This window comes from Panthera pardus, unplaced genomic scaffold, assembly GCF_024362965.1.
Source record: "Panthera pardus isolate Hobbes unplaced genomic scaffold, ASM2436296v1 HiC_scaffold_6, whole genome shotgun sequence".
NCBI classification, from domain to species: Eukaryota; Metazoa; Chordata; class Mammalia; order Carnivora; family Felidae; genus Panthera; species Panthera pardus.
The window spans coordinates 99,324,274-99,343,770 of record NW_026526991.1 but is presented as its reverse complement, the minus strand read 5'-3'; the positions used below and the strand labels follow the sequence as shown (position 1 = coordinate 99,343,770).

At 38.5% G+C, this 19,497-nt stretch overlaps 1 pseudogene; it reads right to left on the bottom strand.

Annotated features, from left to right (window-relative positions):
* Positions 1-572: 572 nt before the first annotated feature.
* Positions 573-1,261, bottom strand: LOC109276165 (AN1-type zinc finger protein 6-like; annotated as a pseudogene).
* Positions 1,262-19,497: the final 18,236 nt, after the last annotated feature.

Below are 19,497 nucleotides of genomic sequence, written 5' to 3'. Positions count from 1 at the left end.
TAATTCAAAAACACACAAACTTAGAATCTCATCAGCACACACTCTCCTGTGACAGATGAGTCAGACAGAAATAGCAGGTGCAAAGAAACCATATGCTGACACCTGTATAACCTTTGTTAATGAAATAACAGAAGCGGCCATAATGATTAAAATACGCTCAGTTACTGGTAGTGAGTTGTGCCCTAATGGGCATCATCAAAAGAGAAATATGCTGCAGAGAAAAGTTGTATATACACACACAGGAAGAAAAATAAACTGCAAGATCAATGCATGCATGCTTAATAATGGGAAAACCACAGCCCTCTGCAAGTTCTCCACCTTTGTTATAAAAGCCCTCTGCACTCAACTAAAATTAAAGTGCTCTTAAAAAAGTAATACTTGTAAAGTTTACTTAAGTCTTTTCAGCCACAGGAACTGCAGTGGAAATAAATGTTCAGTCATTTCCAAAACAAAACCAAAAATCTATTCTTCTGATGACATGCATGATTAAAAGGTCTATGCAACGTACACCGCTCTACATTCCCAAGGACTAGGAAAAAAAGACGTCAAGTCAACTTTTAGTGTGCAGATGGTCAAAGGAGTTTGTATTCCGGCAGGGGTTCAAATCTCCTGGATCTTTTGCCAACAGCTACTGGGTTTTCTTTTCTGAGTTTCTCCGTGGCATCAGCTTTGTAATTGTGTGAGCAATTGTGCACGTCTGAGTAACGGTGTACATCACAATAAACATGTCCACACTGGCATTCAAACCCAGTAAGCCCTACTTTCTTCCTGCACATAAACAGCGGTTCTTTTTCTGTTTTGGTTTTTCAAGAGACTTGCTTTGCTCTTCAGATGGCTGCTGTGCCATATCTGATACTGAAGCTTGCAGGTCTTCCCCTTCAGGCATTGCTTTGTCCACAGGTATACTGTTCACTTGGGAAGATGTTACAGATTCTGATATGAGTGGCTGATTTGATACAGGTCTTGGCTACACGGATGCAGATATGGAGTCCAGTGGTGACTGCGCATCGGGGATGGAGCCGTCTGCGTCCTGGACTGAAGAAGACTCAGACATACTACCGACAGAAGCTGCAGGTGGGCTGGTTCTACCATTACTGCTATTCTGCCTTTGAAGATGTTCTTTATATCATACTGAACACATGCCATTTGTAGAGAGTTTCCATAAAATCCGCAGCCAGTAGAACAAAGCATAGGCACTTGGCTGTGATTGGTTTCTTGAGCCATGTTTCTCTGGTGCACACCCACAAAACCTGCACAATTTTCTGTTTCCCCAACAGTTTATTTTTGCTTTTATTTCCCTTGCCCCAGGAGACATATCTAGAAAAATGTTGCTATGGCAATAGAGATTACTGCCTGTGCTCTTTTTTAGGTTTCACGTCTCACATTTAGGTCTCTAATCCATTTTGAGTTTTTTTGTGTGTATGATGAAAGACAGCAGTCCAGTTTCATTCTTTTGCATGTGGCTGTCCAGTTTTCCAGAAACCATTTGTTGAAGAGACTGTCTTTTTCCCATTGGATATTCATTCCTCCTTTGTCAGAGATTAATTGACCATATAATTGTGGGTTTATTTCTGGGTTTTCTGTTCTATTCTATTGATCTATGTGTCTATTTTTATACCAGTACCATACTGTTTTAATTACTACTGCTCTGTAATATAACTTGACATCTGGAATTGTAATATCTACAGTTTTGTTTTTCTTTTTCAAGATTGCTTTGGCTATTTGGGATCTTTTGTGGTTTCATACAAATTTTAGGATTGTTTGTTCTTGTTCTGTGACAAATGCTGTTGGTATTTTGATAGGGATGGCATTAAATCTGTAGATTGCTTTGTGTAATGTACACATTTTTAACAGTAACTGTTTTTCCAACCCATGAGCATGGACCGTTTTTCCATTTCTTTGTGTCATCTTGAATTTCTTTCCTCAGTGTTTTAGACTTTTCAGAGTACAGGTCCTTTACCCCTTTAGTTAAGTTTATTCACAGATATTTTATTATTTTTGGTGCAGTTGTAAATGGGATTATTTTCTTAATTTCTCTTTCTGTTGCTTCATTATTAAAGTATAGGAATGCAACACATTTCTGTGCATTGATTTTGTATCCTGAGACTTTACTGAATTCATTGATGAGTTCTAGTAGTTTTTTGATGGAATCTTCAGGGTTTTCTATATATAGTGCCATGTTATCTGCAAATAGTGAGAGTTATACTTCTTCCTTACCAGTCTGGATAACTTTTATTTCTTTATGTTGTGTAATTGCTGTCTAGGACTTCCAGTACTATGTTGAATAGAAGTGGTGAGAATGGACATCCTTATCTTGTTCCTGACTTTAGGGGAAAAACTCTCAGTTTTTTACCATTGAGTATGATATTGGCAGTGAGTTTTTCATATAAGGCCTTTACTATCTTGAAGAATGTTCCCTCTAGACCCACCTTACAGAGGGTTTTTTATCATGAATGGATGTCATATTTTGTCAAAGGCTTTTCATGCATCTACTGAAATGATCACATGAGTTTTATCCTTTGTCTTATTGATGTGATGTATCATGTTAATGGTTTTACAAATATTGAACCATGCTTGAATCCTGGGAATAAATCCCACTTGATCGTGGTGTATGATTTTTTAAATGTATTGTTGGATTCGGTTTGCTAATATTTTGTTGAGGAGTTTTGTACCTATATTCATGAGAGATATTGACCTGTAGTTCTGTGTGTGTGTGTGTGTGTGTGTGTGTGTGTGTGTGTGCTATCTTTATCTGATTTTGATATTGGGGTGATACGAGCCTCATAGAATGAATTTGGAAGTTTTCCTTCCTTTTGTATTTTTTGGAATAGTTTGAGAAGAATAAGTATTAACTGTTCTTTAAATGTTTGGCAAAATTCACCTGTGAAGCCTTCTGGTTCTAGACTTGTTTTTTGGGAGTTTTTGATTACTGATTCAATTTCATTGTTGGTGATTGGTCTGTTTAAACTTTCTATTTCTTCCTGCTTTAGTGTTGGTAGGTTATATGTTTCTAGGAAGTGACTTTAATTTTCTTTAGGTGTTTTTTGATGAACAAATCGCTTAATTTTAATTTAACCAAATTTATCTATCTTTTCTTTCTTTTTGTACTCAAACTAAGAAATCTTTCCCTACCCCCATGTTTAATAGCTATTCAGCAACTGTTTCTACTAAGCATTTTAAAGTTTAATTTTGAGAGGTGGTTTACTAAATCCATATGGAGATGGTAGCTGTTTATTATGTGAGGTAGGAATCTAATATAATTTTTTTCCATTTGGGTCATAAGTTTCCACCTCCATTTATGTAATTGATCTTGCTTCTTTGACATGTCTTCCTTTGACATGCTTCCTTGCTTTTTTGACATGCCTTCTTTGTCATACCCTAACTCCACTTATGCCTTTGTCTGCTTTATTTATTTGAAGTTTTTTTAATGTTTATTTATTTTTGAAAGAGAGACAGAGTGTGAGTGGGGGAGGGGCAGAGAGAGAGAGAGAAAGAGAGAGAGAGAGAGAGAGAGAGAGAGAGAATCTGAAGCAGGCTCCAGGCTCTGAGCTGTCAGCACAGAGCCTGAGGTGGGGCTCAAGCTCACAAACTGCAAGATCATGACCCGAGCCGAAGTCGGACGCTCAATGACTGAGCCACCCAGGCACTCCTGCCTTTGTCTGTTTTTAAATTTTTTATTTACTTTATTAAAATTTTTATTATTGTCTTTGTTCCAGCTGCTATAATAAAATACCATAGACTGGGTGGCTTAAACAACACACATTTATTTCTCACAGTTCTGGAGGCTGGAAGTCCAAGATCAAGGTTCTGGCAGATTTGGTGTCTGGTGGCATTTTCTTCCTGGTTTGCAGATGGCTACCTTATTGCTATATCTTTATGTGGCAGAGAGAGAGAGAGAGAGAGAGAGTGAGAGAGAGCGAGAGAGAGCAAGCTCTCTAGTTTCATTTTAATGTCACTAATCCCATCACAGGACTTTACCTTCATGAACTAATCTAAATGTGATTATTTTCCAAAGGCCCCACTTCCAAATACCATCATACTGGGCAATAGGACTTCAATGTATGAATTTGGAGTGGGGGACACAAACGTTCTATTGGTCAAACTATCCTATTGCTAGAACCATGCTGTTTTATTAATATTAAAGTTCACAATAAGGCTTGATATTTAATAGAGCAAGCTCCCCTGTCCCTGATCCTGTTTCTTTTCTTTTTTAAAAAATAATTAAAAAAAATCTTTATTTTTGAGAGAGAGAGAGAACGAGAGCGAGTATGAGCAAGGGAGAGAGGGGCAAAGAGAGAGGGGGACAGAGGATCCAAAGTGGGTTCTGTGCTGACAGCAGAGAGACCAACATGGGACTCAAACTCACATACCATGAGATCATGACCTGAGCCAAAGTTGGATGCTCAACCAACTGAGCCACCCAGGCGCCCCTGTTTTATTGTTTTCTTGTTCCTTTCTTCCTCTTGCTGCCTTCCTTTGTAAATTGATTTTCCATAGTGGTGTGCTTTGACTCTTTTATCTTTATCTTTTGTGAATCTACTGTAGGTTTTCTCTTTGTGGTTACAATGAAGCTTACATAAAACACCTTATAAATAAAACAGTCTATTTTATACTAACTGTTTAACTTCTATCTCATACAAAAACTATTGTTTCACATTTCCCCCTTTATGTTTCTGATGCCACAACTTACATTATTTCATACTGAGTATCCATTAATAAATTATTTTAGCTATGGTTATTTTTAATACTTGTATCATTTAACCTTTATACTAGAGTTAAGTAATTAATACATCACCGTTTATGGTGTTAGAGTATTCTAAATCTGACTATATGCTTTACTAGTGTGTTCTATATTTTCATATGTTCTCATGTTACTAATTACAGTCTTTTCATTTCAGCTTTAAGAACTCATTTCAGAATTTTCTGTAATGCAGGTCTAGTGGTAATGAATTTTCTTAGCTTTTATTTGTTAGCAAAGTCTTTATCTTTCCATCGTTTCTGAATGGCAACATGCTGGGTAAGGTTTTCTTAATTGGAAGTATTTTATTTTTAGCACTTTGAATCTCTCCTGGCTTGCAAGGTCTCTGCTGAGGAATCCAGTGATTGTCTTATGTGGGTTTCCTTGTATTGAAAAAATTTTTTTTCTCTTGCTGCTTTTAAAATTCTCTTCTTATGTTTGATTTTAGGCAGTTTTATAATAGTTTGTCTTGGATGAGCTAATTTTGGATTGAACTTTTGCAATGATCTAATAGATTTATGAACTTGGATATCTATATTTCTTTGCCACTTTGGGAAATTCTCAGGCATTATTTCTTTAAATAAGCTTTCTGCCCCGTTCTCTCTCCCTTCTCCTTCTGTGGCTCTGTTGATTAGTTCATAGTTTTTTTTTTTTTAATTTTTTCAATTTATTTAAATCCAAGTTAATTAACATATTGTGTAATAATGATTTCAGAAATAGAATTTAGTGATTCATCACTTACACATAACATCCAGTGCTCATCCCAACAAGTGCCCTCCTTAATGCCCATTGTCCATTTAGCCCTTCCCCCCACCAAACACCCCGCCAGCAACCCTCAGTTTGTTTTCTGTATTAAGAGTCTCTTATGGTTTGTCTCCCTCTCTGCTTTTATCTTATTTTGCTTCCCCTCCCTATGTTCATCTGTTTTGTTTCTTAAATTCCATATATGAGTGAAATCATATGATATTTGTCTTTCTCTGACTTATTTCGCTCAGCATTATTTCCATACACATTCTCTATTTCCATACACATTGTTGCAAATGGTAAGATTTCATTCTTTTTGATTGTTGACTAATATTCCATTATGTGTGTGGGATATTACTCAATGTATGTATATATATATGCACACACATATACACATAATGGAATATTACTCAATGTATGTATACACACACACATACACACACACACACACACACACCCCACATCTTCTTTATCCATTCATCAGTTGAAGGACATTTGGGCTCTTTCCAATCTTTGGCTGTTGTCGCAGGTGCTGTTATAAACATTGGGGTGCATGTGCCCTTTGAATCAGCATTTTTGTACCCTTGGATAAATACCTAGTGGTGCAGTTCCTGGGTCATAGGGTAGTTCTATGTTTAATTTTTTGAGGAAACTCCATACTGTTTTCCAGAGTGGCTGCACCAGTTTGCATTCCCATCAGCAGTGTAAAAGGATTCCTCTTCCTCTGCATCCTCCCCAACATCTGTTGTTGCCTGAGTTGTTCATTTTAGTCATTCTGACCAGTGTAAGGTGGTATCTCATCGTGGTTTTGATTTGTATTTCCCTGATGATGAGTGATGTTGGGCATCTTTTCATGTGTCTGTTAGCCATCTGGATGTCTTTTTTTGGAAAAGAGTCTATTCATGTCTTTTGCCCATTTCTTCACTGGGTTATTTGTTTTTTGGGTGTTGAGTTTGATAAGTTCTTTATAGATTTTGGATACTAACCCTTTATCTGATATGTCATTTGCAAATATCTTCCATTCCATCAGTTGCCTTTTAGTTTTGCTGATTGTTTCCTTTGCTGTGCAGAAGCTTTTTATTTTGATGAGGTCCCAATAATTCGTGTTTGCTTTTGTTTCCCTTGTCTCTGGAGACCTGTCAAGTAAGAAGTTGCTGCAGCCGAGGTCAAAGAGGTTGTTTTCTGTTTTCTCCTCTGCATTTTGATGGCTTCCTGTCTTACATTTAGGTCTTTCATCCATTTTGAGTTTATTTTTAAATTTTTCTTTTAATATTTATTTATTTTTTAGAGAGAGAAAGATTGTGAGTGCAGGAGAGGCAGTGAGAGAGAGAGACACAGAATCTGAAGCAGGTTCTAGGTTCTGAGCTGTCAGCACAGACCCCGACATGGGGCTTGAACCCATGAACTGTGAGATCATAACCTAAGCCAAAGTCAGACACTTAACCTACTGAGCCACCCAGGAGCCCTATTTTGAGTTTATTTTTTGTGTGTGGTGTAAGGAAGTGGTCCAGGTTCATTCTTCTGCATGTCACCATCCAGTTTTTCCAGCACCATTTGCTGAAGAGACTTTTTTCCATTAGATATTCTTTCCTGCTTTGTCAAAGTTTAGTTGGCCGTATGTTTGTGGGCCCATTTCTGGGTTCTCTATTCCGTTCCATTGATCTGAGTGTATGTTTTTGTGTTAGTACCATACTGTCTTGATGATTACAGCTTTGTAATACAGCTTGAAGCCCAGAATTGTGATGTCTCCAGCTTTGGTTTTATTTTTCTGGATTGCTTTACCTATTCGGGGTCTTTTCTGGTTTCATACAAATTTCAGGATTGTTTGTTCTAGCTCTGTGAAGAATGCTGGTGTTATTTTAAATAGGGATTGCATTGAATATGTATATTGCTTTGGGTATTATTGACATTTTAACAATATTTGTTCTTCCAATCCGTGAGCATGGAATGTTTTCCCATTTTTTTGTGTCTTCTCAATTTCTTTCATAAGCTTTCTATAGTTTTCAGTGTATAGATTTTTCTCCTCTTTGGTTATGTTTATTCCTAGGTATTTTATGGTTTTTGATGCAATTGTAAATGGGATTATTCCTTGATTTCTGTTTCTGCTGCTTCATTATTGGTGTATAGAAATGCAACCTATTTCTGTACATTGATGTTGTATCCTGCAACTTTACTGCATTCATGGATCAGTTCTATCAGTTTTGTGGTGGAACCTTTTGGGTTTTCCACATAGAGTAACATGTCATTTGCAAAGAGTGAAAGTTTGACTTCCTCCTTATTGATTTGGACGAATTTCATTTCATTTTGTTGTCTGATTGCTGAGGCTAGGACTTCCAACACTATGTTGAATAACAGTGGTGAGTGTGGACATCCTTGTCATGTTCCTGATCTTAGGGGGAAAGCTCTCAGTTTTTCCCCATTGAGGATGATATTAGCAGTTGGTCTTTCGTGTATGGCCTTTATGATCTTGAGGTATGTTCCTTCTGTCCCCACTTTCTTGAGTGTTTTTATCAAGAAATGATGCTATATTTTGCCAATTGCTTTTTCTGCCTCTATTGAGAGGATCATGTGGTTCTTATCCTCTCTTTTATTAATGTGATGCATCACATTGATTGATTCTGTGGATACTGAACCAGCCCTGCATCCCAGGAATAAATCCCACTTGGTTGTGGTGAATAATTCTTTTAATGTATTGTTGGATCCAGTTGGCTAGTATCTTGTTGAGGATTTTTGCATCCATGTTCATCAGCACAATTGGTCTGTAGTTCTCCTTTTTAGTGGGGTTTTTGGTTTTGGAATCAAGGTAATGCTGGCCTTGTAGAATGAGTTTGGGAGTTTTCCTTCCATTTCTATTTTTTGGAACAGCTTCAAAAGAATATGTGTTAACTCTTCATTAAATGTTTTGTAGAATTACCCTGGAAAGCCATCTGGCTCTGGACTCTTGGGAGGTTTTAGATTACTGATTCAATTTCTTTATTGGTTATGGGTCCATTCAAATGTTCTATTTCTTTGTGTTTTAATTTCAATGGTTTATTTTTCTAGGAAATTGTCCATTTTTTCCAGATTGCCCAATTTGTTGGCATGTTATTGCTCATAATATTATCTTACTATTGTTTGTATTTCTGTGGTATTGGTTGTGATCTCTCCTCTTTTATTCGTGATTTTATTTATTTGGGCCATTTACTTTTTCTTTTTGATCACACTGGCTAGGGGTTTATCAATTTTGTCAATTCTTTCAAAGAACCAGCTTTTTGGTTTCATTGATCTGTTCTACTGTTTGTTTTTTGTTGTTGTTGTTGTTTTTTTTTGATAGCATTGATTTCTGCTCTAATCTTTATTATTTCCTGTCTTCTGCTGGTGTTGGGTTTTATTTGCTATTCTTTTTCTAGCTCTTTTAGGTGTTAGGTTAGGTTGTGTAATTGAGACCTTTCTTCCTTTGTTAGGAAGGCCTGGATTGCTATATACTGTTGTCTTTTTTTTTTTTTTTTTTTTTTTTTAAATTTTTTTTTCAACGTTTTTTATTTATTTTTGGGACAGAGAGAGACAGAGCATGAACGGGGGAGGGGCAGAGAGAGAGGGAGACACAGAATCGGAAACAGGCTCCAGGCTCCGAGCCATCAGCCCAGAGCCTGACGCGGGGCTCGAACTCACGGACTGCGAGATCGTGACCTGGCTGAAGTCGGACGCTTAACCGACTGCGCCACCCAGGCGCCCTATATACTGTTGTCTTATGACCACCTTTGTGGCATCCGAAAGGTTTTGGATGGTTTTGTTTTCATTTTCATTGGCTTCCATGTACTTTTAAATTTCCTCTTTAATTCCTTGGTTAACCCATTTACTCTTTAGTAGAATTTTCTTTAATCTCCAAGTATTTCTGTTCTTTCTAATTTTTTTCTTGTGGTTGATTTGGGGTTTCATAGCGTTGTGGTCTGAAAATATGCAAGGTATGATCTTGATTTTTTTGTACTAGTTGAGGGCTGATTTGTGACCCAGTTTGTGATCTATTCTGAAGAATGCTTCATGTACACTCGAGAAACATGTGTATTCTGCTTCTTTAGGATGAAATGTTCTGAATATATGTTCTGTTAAGTTCATCCAAGCCAGTGTATCATTCAAAGCCATTGTTTCCCTGTTGATTTTCTATTTACATGATCTGTCCATTTCTATAAGTGGGGTGTTGAAGTCCTCTACTATTACAGTATTATTATCAATGGGTTTCTTTATGTTTGTGGTTAATTGATTTATATATTTGGGTGCATGTTGGGGGCATAAATATTTACATTTGTTAGATCTTCTCAGTTGATAGGCCTCTTAATTATGATATAATGCCCTTCTTTATCTCTTGTTACAGTCTTTATTTTAGTATAAGAATGGCTACTCAGTTTTCTTTTGATGATCATTACCGTGAAAGATGGTTCTGTTTCCTTACTTTCAATCTGCAGGTGTCTTTAGGTCTAAAATGAGTCTCTTGTAAGCAGTATATAGATGGGTCTTGTTTTCTTATCCATTCTTATACCCAATGTCTTTTGATTGCAGCATTTAGTCCATTTACATTTAGGGTGAGTACTGAAGGTATGAATTTGTGCCATTGTATTGGTGTTTCTGGTGATGTTCTCTGGTCCTTTCTAGTCTTTGTTGCTTTTGCTCTTTTTTGGTTTATCTTTTCTCCACCCAAAGAGTCCCCCTTAAAATTTCTTGCAGGTCTGGTTTAGTGGTCATGAACTCCTTTAGTTTTTGTTTGTCTGGGAAACTCTTTATCTCTCCTTCTATTTTGAATGACAGCCTTGTTGGGTAAAGAATTCTTGGCTGTATAGTTTACCAATTCAGAACATTGAATACATCCTGCCACTCCTTTCTGGCCTGCCACGTTTCTGTGGATAAGTCTGCCATGAATCTGGTATGTCTTCCCTTATAGGTTAAGGACTTTTTTTCCCTTGCTGCTTTCATAATTCTTTCCTTGTCTTTCCTTTGTGAATTTGACTATGATATGCCTTGGTGATGGTCGTTTTTTATTTTTTTTTTAATATAATGGGAGTTCTCTGTGCTTCTTGGATTTTGATGTCTGTGTCCTTCCCCAGATTAGGAAAGTTTTCTGCTATAATTTGCTTACATAAACCTTCTGCCCCTTTTTCATCTTCTGGGACTCTTATTATTTGGATGTTATTCCTTTTAATAAGTAACTGAAATTCTCTAAGTCTTGTATTGTGATATTTTGCCTTTGTTTTCCTCTTTTTTTTTGCTTCATTTTTCTCCACAATTTTATCTTCTGTATTGCTCATTTGCTGCTCTGCTTCATCCATCCTTGCCATCGTGGCATCCATTCGAGATTGCATCTTGGTTATAGCATTTTTATCTTCAGCCTGACTAGATTTTATTTATTTTATCTCTGAAGGAAGGGATTATCTTGTGTCTTCTATGCTTTTTTCAACCCTAGCTAGTATTCTTGTTGTTATGGTTTTAAATTCTTGTTCCAACATGTTACTTATATCTGTGTTGATTAAATCCCAGCTGTCATTTTTTCCCGTTCTTTCCTTTGGGGTGAATTCCTTCATTTTGTCATTTTGGAGGAAGAAAAAAATTAATATAAAAATGAAAAATAAAACAAAGAATCAAATAAAGGAAGCTATATCCTGAGTATGTTTTCGCCTGCTTGTTGAAAGACACTTGATAGGATAGAGAAAAAAGGGAAATGAAAGAAAAAAAAGGTAAGAGAAAATTTAAAAATAAAAAGAAATTATATAATAGAATAGAATAAAATAAAATAAAATACAAAATTTAAAAAAATATAAAAATAAAGTAAAAAAAAATAAAATTTTCTATATCCAACAAAGAGAAAGAAAAGAAAGAAAGAAAAAAAACCAATTTAAATAAAAAAGAGAAGCAAAGAAAATGACTAAATAAATGAGCCAGGAAACAGAATGAAACCTGAATGAAGTTATATCCAGTTTCCCCTAGAATTGAAACTGTGAAGCACTCTTTAGTCCATACACTAAGTAGGTGGAGTGACTTGTGCTGGTCTTCTGGGGGATGTGCTTGCAGGACCTAGTTTGGTGGGGTTTGGTGTAACAGCTCCATTCTCCATTAGATAGCACTGATTAGCTTACTGTGGTGGATCAGTGTGCGCACATGCATGTGTGTGCATGGGAGTGGTGGAAATGGCTTCACCCAGCTCCCTAGTCTCTGGCGCTGGAACTTCGTGCTGTCACTGACCCATGATCAAGCACCTCTTCTTTGTTTCAGGCCTCTTATACTCCCTGCCTCTACCCTGTCCATGTCCAAGTTGTCCCCTTGCCAGATGGCACCTCCCTCCAGAGTTTTTTTCTCAGCTGGGGTTGTGTTTCAAAACCCCACAATTAAGAGACCCCTGCAGCTTGGATCTGCACCAACTCTCTGGGGGAGGGTCTCGCCGAGCAATGGCTGGGTGCTGGCTTGCCCCAGAAAATGTTCATGTTATTGTGCAGTGGCAGATTTCAGAGATTATGGCAAATCACAACACACATCCGGCGCCAGGTTTTGCCACACCATGGCATGTTTGTACGGGGACAAATACCAGCAATCATGTCTGCTCTCCAGGATCCAATGTGTGGCTTGTAGGGAGGCCACATGGTCTCTTCCAAATGCACTCCAAGGGAACCAATTCTCCCTGTGTGGCACGTGGACCCCTCAGACTGCGTTGCCTGCTTCTGGGGATTCACTGTACTTCCTCACCAGAGCACCACCAGGCACTGAGCTCCAAAACTTCAGACTCTGTGATCCACCATTTATAGAATCCTGGTGGTATTGAAACCCTCTCTTTTCTCCCTGTCAATGGTTTTGGGTAACAGATTTCTTGTTCAGTCCCTTGTGAGTACTTTCACTCTTTCTCTCTCTCTCTAGCTACTTTCAGGGAGAGTGCTTTTCTTGCATGATCCCAATGTGCAGCACTCTCCCCCTTTCTCTTTCTCTCTCTGACCTCTTTCTGCAAAAACAGCTCCCTACTCTCTGTGTCTTTTCTCTTCTCCAATTCACCTCTTTGCACCATGTACCTGCTGAGTTCTGTAGCTCAAGTTATGCAGATTGTTGCATTAATCCTCAGATCAATTTCCTAGGTGTTCAAAATGGTTTGGTGCTGATCTACCTGTGTTTCAGGGATGAGACAGGCTCAGGGTCTCCATGCTGCTCCACCATGTTAACTCTTCTCTAGTTTCTTTTGATGGTGTCCTGTAAGTCTGATAGGCTTTTCTTCACTCCTTTTTATTCCTTTTTCTTTTGCTCATCTTGATTAGATAATTTCAATTGATCTGTCTTTTAGCTCACTGAATCTTTCTTCTGTTTTGTTAAGACTGCTATTCAAGCTCTTTATTGATTTCTTCATTTCAGTCATTGTATTCTTCAGCTCCAAAGTTTCTGTTTGGTTCTTTTTAATGTTTTCTATCTCTTTGTTGAAATTCTCATTTTGTTTGTGTATTATTTTCCTGATACGGTTATATTGTTTATATGTGTTTTCTTGTAGTTCTCTGAGCATCTTTAGAACATTTATTTTGAATTTTTTTTGTTGGATAATTCCTGTGTCTCCCATTTCTTTGGGACCATGTACTGGATGGACGTTTACTGTATTCCTTTGGTAAAATCATTTCCCCCTGTTTTTTCTTAATTCCTGTAGCCTTGCACATATGTCTGTGTGTTTTTAAGAGCAGTAACCTCTTCCAGATATTACAGACTGACTTTGGTAGGAGAAGACCTTTACCTGTGAGTGGGGGCATACTATAGCATGCTATAACCTAGGTCTAGTGATGCAGGGGTGTGTGGCAGCAGTAGGTCTGGGGAGCATGATGTCTCCAGCTCAGGCTCCTGAGGGCCATAGTTTTGACAACTGCATGGATCTTAGCAAGCACTGCAGAGGGTCTGCAGTGGCTGCAAGGGCTGCTGGAGCCTCAGCAGTGCTTCTAGGGCTAATGGCTAGGGACAAGGCTAGGTGGAGGTAGGGCTGGAGGGGAACCCTTTCTAGCTAGGAAGTTCCCTCTATGTGCTAAGCAATGCTGGCTTGAGGGATGGGATGATACTGCCAAAATATGCAGTCTTAATGTTTCTAAAATTTCTTAAGTGGACTTCTGAACTTTGTGAGAGTGCCATTGTTCATGGAAAGCTATCCAATTGTTGATCATTTTGTGGGGTGGTGGGAATAGAGTCTCCTACTTTGCCATTTTGGTGATGTCACTTCTGAGACCATTGTTTTTAAGTAGAGTGTTCTTGAGTACAGCAATTTAGATTGGCAATTTGTTTTTCTTTTGGATCATCTAAAGCTTCATTCTACTCTGTACTTGTATCTCTCTGTTTTTGAGGACTTAAATGTTAGTATAGATGTTGCTCAGTTGGAGGTAATGTGTACCAATTCTCTTAAACATTTTTTCTTTGTCAGGTTTCTACTATTTCTCATCATCTTAACAGTAATAATTAGGTTATGTTGTAGTAACATATAATCCAAATTTCAGAAGAATTAAATAAACAAAATTTATTTATTCTTACACTACACATTCTGTCCAGTTTGGCTGGGCCTCTGCTTATAATCGTTCAACTTCTCAAGTTGTTGAATGCCTCAATCTCTTATGCCACCACTTAAAAAATTTTTTTTAACGTGTATTTATTTTTGAGAGAGAGAGAGAGAGAGAGAGAGAGAGAGTGAATGGGGGAGGGGCAGAGAGAGAGGGAGACACAGAATCCAAAGCAGGCTCCAGGCTCTGAGCTGTCAGCACAGAGCCTGATATGGGGCTCGAACTCATGAACTGCTAGATCATGACCTGAGCTAAAGTTGGACGGTTAACTGACAGAACCACCCAGGTGCCCCAAGCTTTTATATATTTCTTTCTGGAAGTGCCACACATCATTCTTTTCACACTTCATTCAAAAGGCAGATCACAAGGTCATGCTTAACTTCAAACAGGCAAGGAAGTATTGATATTTACATGTGTCCAGAGAAAACCAGAAATATTGCTGAACACTAGTCATGTCTACCACATCTATGATATGTCTACAGATAAACTCATTTTTATGTCTTATTTGAGTTTTGTTGGGTTTATTCACTTTAAGCATTAGTGTGTTTCATAAGTTCTGGAAAATTTATAGCAATATGTTTCAAATTTTGCTTCTGCTCATTTCTCTCTCTTTCTGTGTGTGTGTCTTTCTCTGTCTTCCTGTCTTCCTTCCCAATTTCACTTTAACTTAGTGTAAACCTTCTTGCTCCATTTATATCTCTGATCCTCTCTTCTGTATTTTTTGTTCTTTTGTTTCTCTGTGCAGTATTCTAGATAATTTCTTCTGACTTATTATTCACATCAATAATTCTCTGTACCTGAATTTAATCTGATGAAAAAATTTTAATTACAACAAACATATTTTTCACCTATAGAAGTTCTTTTGGGTTTAAAATTTTTTTCTATACTTTTTTTTTAGTTCCTTGAAGATTCTTTAAGAGTGTATTTTTATTTCTTTAAATATAGTATGTATGGTTTTTATATAGCCTATATCTGATATATATAATATTAGAAGTATTTATCCATTTCAGTAATTTTTCTTGGTTATTGCTTAAAAAATGTTTTTTAAATGTTTATTTTTGAGAAAGAGTGTGGGTGGGGGAGGGGCAGAGAGAGAGGGAGACACAGAATCCGAAGCAGACTTCAGGCTCTGAGCTGTCAGCACAGAGCCTGACATGGGGCCCGAACCCACAAACTGCAAGATCATGACCTGAGCTGAAGTTGAATACTCAACCGACTGAGCTAACCAGGCACCCCTCTCTTGGTTATTGTTAATGGACTTTTGTTTCTTTGTGTGTCTGTTTATTCTTGACAATGTACTGGCCATTTTATTTATGATATTTATAGAAATGATTTGAGGCCTAGCATGAAGGGAATTTCTTCTGCGAGGATTTTATTTTTCCCATGATTTTATAGCATTATTAGTGGTGGGCCACCTTAATACAAGTACAAAACTGATATTATCTAGACAATCTAGAGATTCAAATACTAAATATACCTTTATACAAGGGCATGTCTATTTCAGTTGGTACCCCAGCTTATTGTGGAGACTGTTAGATGTCTCATCTGGGTATAGGTTTGGATTTGATTTATGCCTCCTTACCATCAAAGGCCATGAGAGAGCCACATTTTCTTGTATAGGGTAATTCTATCCAGGCAAAAACATTGCATACTCCTGTGTTGCAATGAATTCCCATTTTCCCTTCAGATTTGGCCTGATTTTTCCTTCCTATCTTATCAGGTCTTTAATCTTTTAAGATCACTTTTAGTATGCTTTATTCCACTTTTTTTTTTAATTTTCAGCAGAAGAGATAGCCTCAAATAACCAAGCTTACTATTACTGAGCAAGTCTTCTGGAATTTTTTACAGTCATGAAATCATCCGCTTGCTTGTGTCACCAACTAGATATAAGCTACCTGAAGGCAAAAACATTACCTTATTATTTTCTACATTTACAGCATTTAGCACAGGACCTGCCTCTCAATCAATGTTATCATCATCATCATCATCATTATTTTTATGATGTTACTATTAATAATAGTTTCTTGTATACTTTTAGAATCCTATTTCAATGTATTACCTCATGTCAGACTTTTTAAAAAACTGAGTAAGCTTCATAGGATGTCTCCCTTCTTCTACTCTTTTACCTTCTTCCCATTTACCTCCATTTCCTTCCTAGAATGGACCTCCACAGGTGCTGTGGATTGAATTGTGCCCCTCCAAAATTCAGATGTTGCAACCCTAGTTCCCAATGTGACTGTCTTTGGAGATATGGTCTGTAGAAGGTAATTAAGGTTAAATTCAGTCATAAGAGTGGGGCCCTAATCCACCCTCATAACAAGAGAAGAGAGAGAGAGAATTATCTAGCTCCATCTTTCCCTGTGTACACATACTGAGAAAAAGTCATGTGAACACACAGTGAGATGCAGTGGCTTACAAACCAAGAGAAGAGGTCTCAGAATGAAAACTACCTTGCTAACACCTTGATCTTGGACTTTCCAAACTATAGAACTGTGACAAAATAAATTTCTGTTTAAGGCACCTAGTCTATGGTGTTTTGTTATGGCAGCCTGCCTGAGAAGACTAATAGCACACTAGGAGTCTTTTCAAGTTCAGCATCTTCCCAGATGTTTCCCTTTTTGATACACCACTTCTAACTTCCAGAGTGGAAGCATATGGAGCCAGGTATAGACCTGAGCAGTGCGAATGGGTACCCCAGGGACAAGCCTTGATTATATTATAAGAAAAATTCTCATTTTGATAACCCCAATTCAAAGCTAATGGAGATGATTCTAGGGCCTCAGGAAACCCACTTCTCTGTTCCTGACAGGAGAACAGGAACTTAGTCTACTAGATGACAAGCTGATATGACAAGAAAGAGGTGGTTTGGGTCCCAGTTCCAAGTAGGACCAAGATCACAGATTTGGTCACTTAGGAAGAAGTCTTATTTGGATGAAATGATTAAGCCACTCATATAAATCTCCATCTTGTCCACCCTGCTATTTTCTGACCCTGGAGGGAAGCCCTAAATTAGTAATATATTGCTGTACAACAAATTACTGCCAAACTTGGAAGCTTAAAACAACAACTATCCAGGATCTCATAGTTTCTATGGGCCAGGAATCTGGGCATGGCTTTTCTGTTTCCTCTGATCTCCGATCTCTGATCTGGTTCCTCATGATCTCTCACAAGGTTGCAATTACTTTAAGGTTCAAATGAGACTGAATGCTACCCAAACTTATTTACTTGGTTATTGGCAGCATTCAGCCACTGGTGGAGTGTCTAACTTAGAGCCTCAGTCCCTTGCTGACTCTTGACTAGACACCTCCCTCAGTTTCTTGTCATGTGGATCTCTCCACCTGCAGCTCAAAATGTGGCAGTTGGCTTTATCAGAGCAAACAAATGAGAGAGCAAGATGGGTCAATGAGAGAAACCAGCATCCTCTTGGAACATCTCATCACTTTTGCCAAATTCCATTGTTAGATGAATGTTACTGGGTTCAGGCCGCATTCAAGTGTGAGGGGGATTACATAAGAGTGTGAATATCAGGAAGCAGGAATAATCAGGACAGTTTAGAGGCTGCTTACCATGGTCCTCTCTTCTAAAGCTAGATGAGAGTCTTCTGCATGAGACAGAGAAGGAAAGGGAAGATTCTTCCACTGACCTCGGGGGCTGTGAACTGTAACTGAGATGGAGGAATTTGGGCCCCTACCAGCCTTATGCAAATCTACTGGGAGGGCAGTAGCACCTAGAGTCATCTGAAGGTCTGTCCTCATTGGTATGCATGGAGCTGAGTCTTACTGGCTTGTGAGAAATAATTGTGTATCTCTTCCAACTCCATGTTCCGTGATGCCACATTGGTAGCTTCAAATTGATCACAGTGTTTATAATACAGAAATTGACAAATGTTATACATGAAAGGTCCCCCTCACCCCTCCACCCTACCCAGAGAGCTCATTTTTTCATACTTACCAGAATACCACTGCATGGTCTCCTAAAATCTCCTGTGTCCTGTGTTCTGTGTATGTGTCTCTCTTGCAGCTGTGGAGCTGAGTCTGAAGAATGGGAGACACCACTGTGAGGGGAGAGTGGAAGTGAAATACCAAGGAAAATGGGGCACAGTGGATGATTACTGGTGGAGCTTGAAGGATGCAAATGTGGTGTGCAGACAGCTGAAATGTGGACATGCTCTTGATGCTCCCAGAGGGGCTCGTTTTGGATCAGGGGTTGGGCCTATTTTGTTTGTAGACATTGATTGTGAAGGGACAGAATCAACTCTCAATGAGTGTTTTTTTCATATTGAAGACTACAGAGAGGAAGACAATTTCCGCAGTAACAGTGTTGGAGTAGTCTGCTCAGGTAAGGCCTGTGTGGTCTGGTGGGGGATCCCCAGTAGGAGTAGCCTTGGTTTCATTCCCAGAATAACTAACAATGCAGGATCACATATTTGGGTGAAGACTCCAGTCACGCAGTGACTTCTAGAGTATTAGGTGTCCAAGGAAGCATAAAGACTTGCTTGGCCTTGGACGGTGAAGGCTCCAGACCTGTCACAGGGCCATTCAGAGCTCTATGACCTGTCATAAAAGTAGGAAGGTGGAGTCAAATGTTTCATACAGGTACAACCCAGCAATTGATGAAATAAGTTTCATCATGGTAGCTCTTTTGTTTTCTTTCATGAGATGGTCAGTCAGGTACAGACAAAAGAGGGGACATGGGAGAGGTGCAGGGAAACAAAGTTTATTATACTTAAAGGTCCTAGAGAGGTGGAGTCACTTAATGTTGCAACAGAGCCACGGGAGAAGTGCCAGGGGAACAGGCTCATCCAGGCAGATGGGGAGCCCAGGAACAGAATAAAGACCTGTGGACAAATGACCCTATTGGGGCTCCAGGTGGAGTACATGAGCAAAAGGCATAAGGGGATTTCATTGGTGCATTTGAATCTTAATAGGTCACACTCAGGGGAAGGATGGAAAGGGGAGTGGTGGCAGGTGTCAGCCTTATCTCACTGGTACACCTGGTCACCTGGGTGGTGGGCTCACAGCCTGTTTGTGAAGACATTGAGGCAGCAGGAAAATACAAATTAAAAAATTTATAATATAGTAGCCGGAGCAAAGGAAATACTAAGGGCAGTGAGGCCAAGAGAACCTGAGGTGGCACATAATAAGTGCTCAGTAACGTCTAAGCGTATTTGACGTGTGCAAAGGTGGAGGCAGTAAAGACAGCAATGAAACTAGCATGTGAATGGGTGGTGTCATTATTTGCCAGAGATGTTTTCACTTATCACAGTGGTTGATGAGATATCCGTCACTAATGCCATCAGAACAGCTTGACTTGAAGAAGATATTATCAGATATCACAGTGAATTCCCTAAGGTAGATTGTTGGGTCTTGAAAAAGGGTCATCCCATCTGATGGAATGATGGGACAGGTAGAGACATGAATACGTTCGACTAGACATATAGCAGCCCAATAGCCCATAGCCAGTCGGCAGTTTTGTGATCTGCGT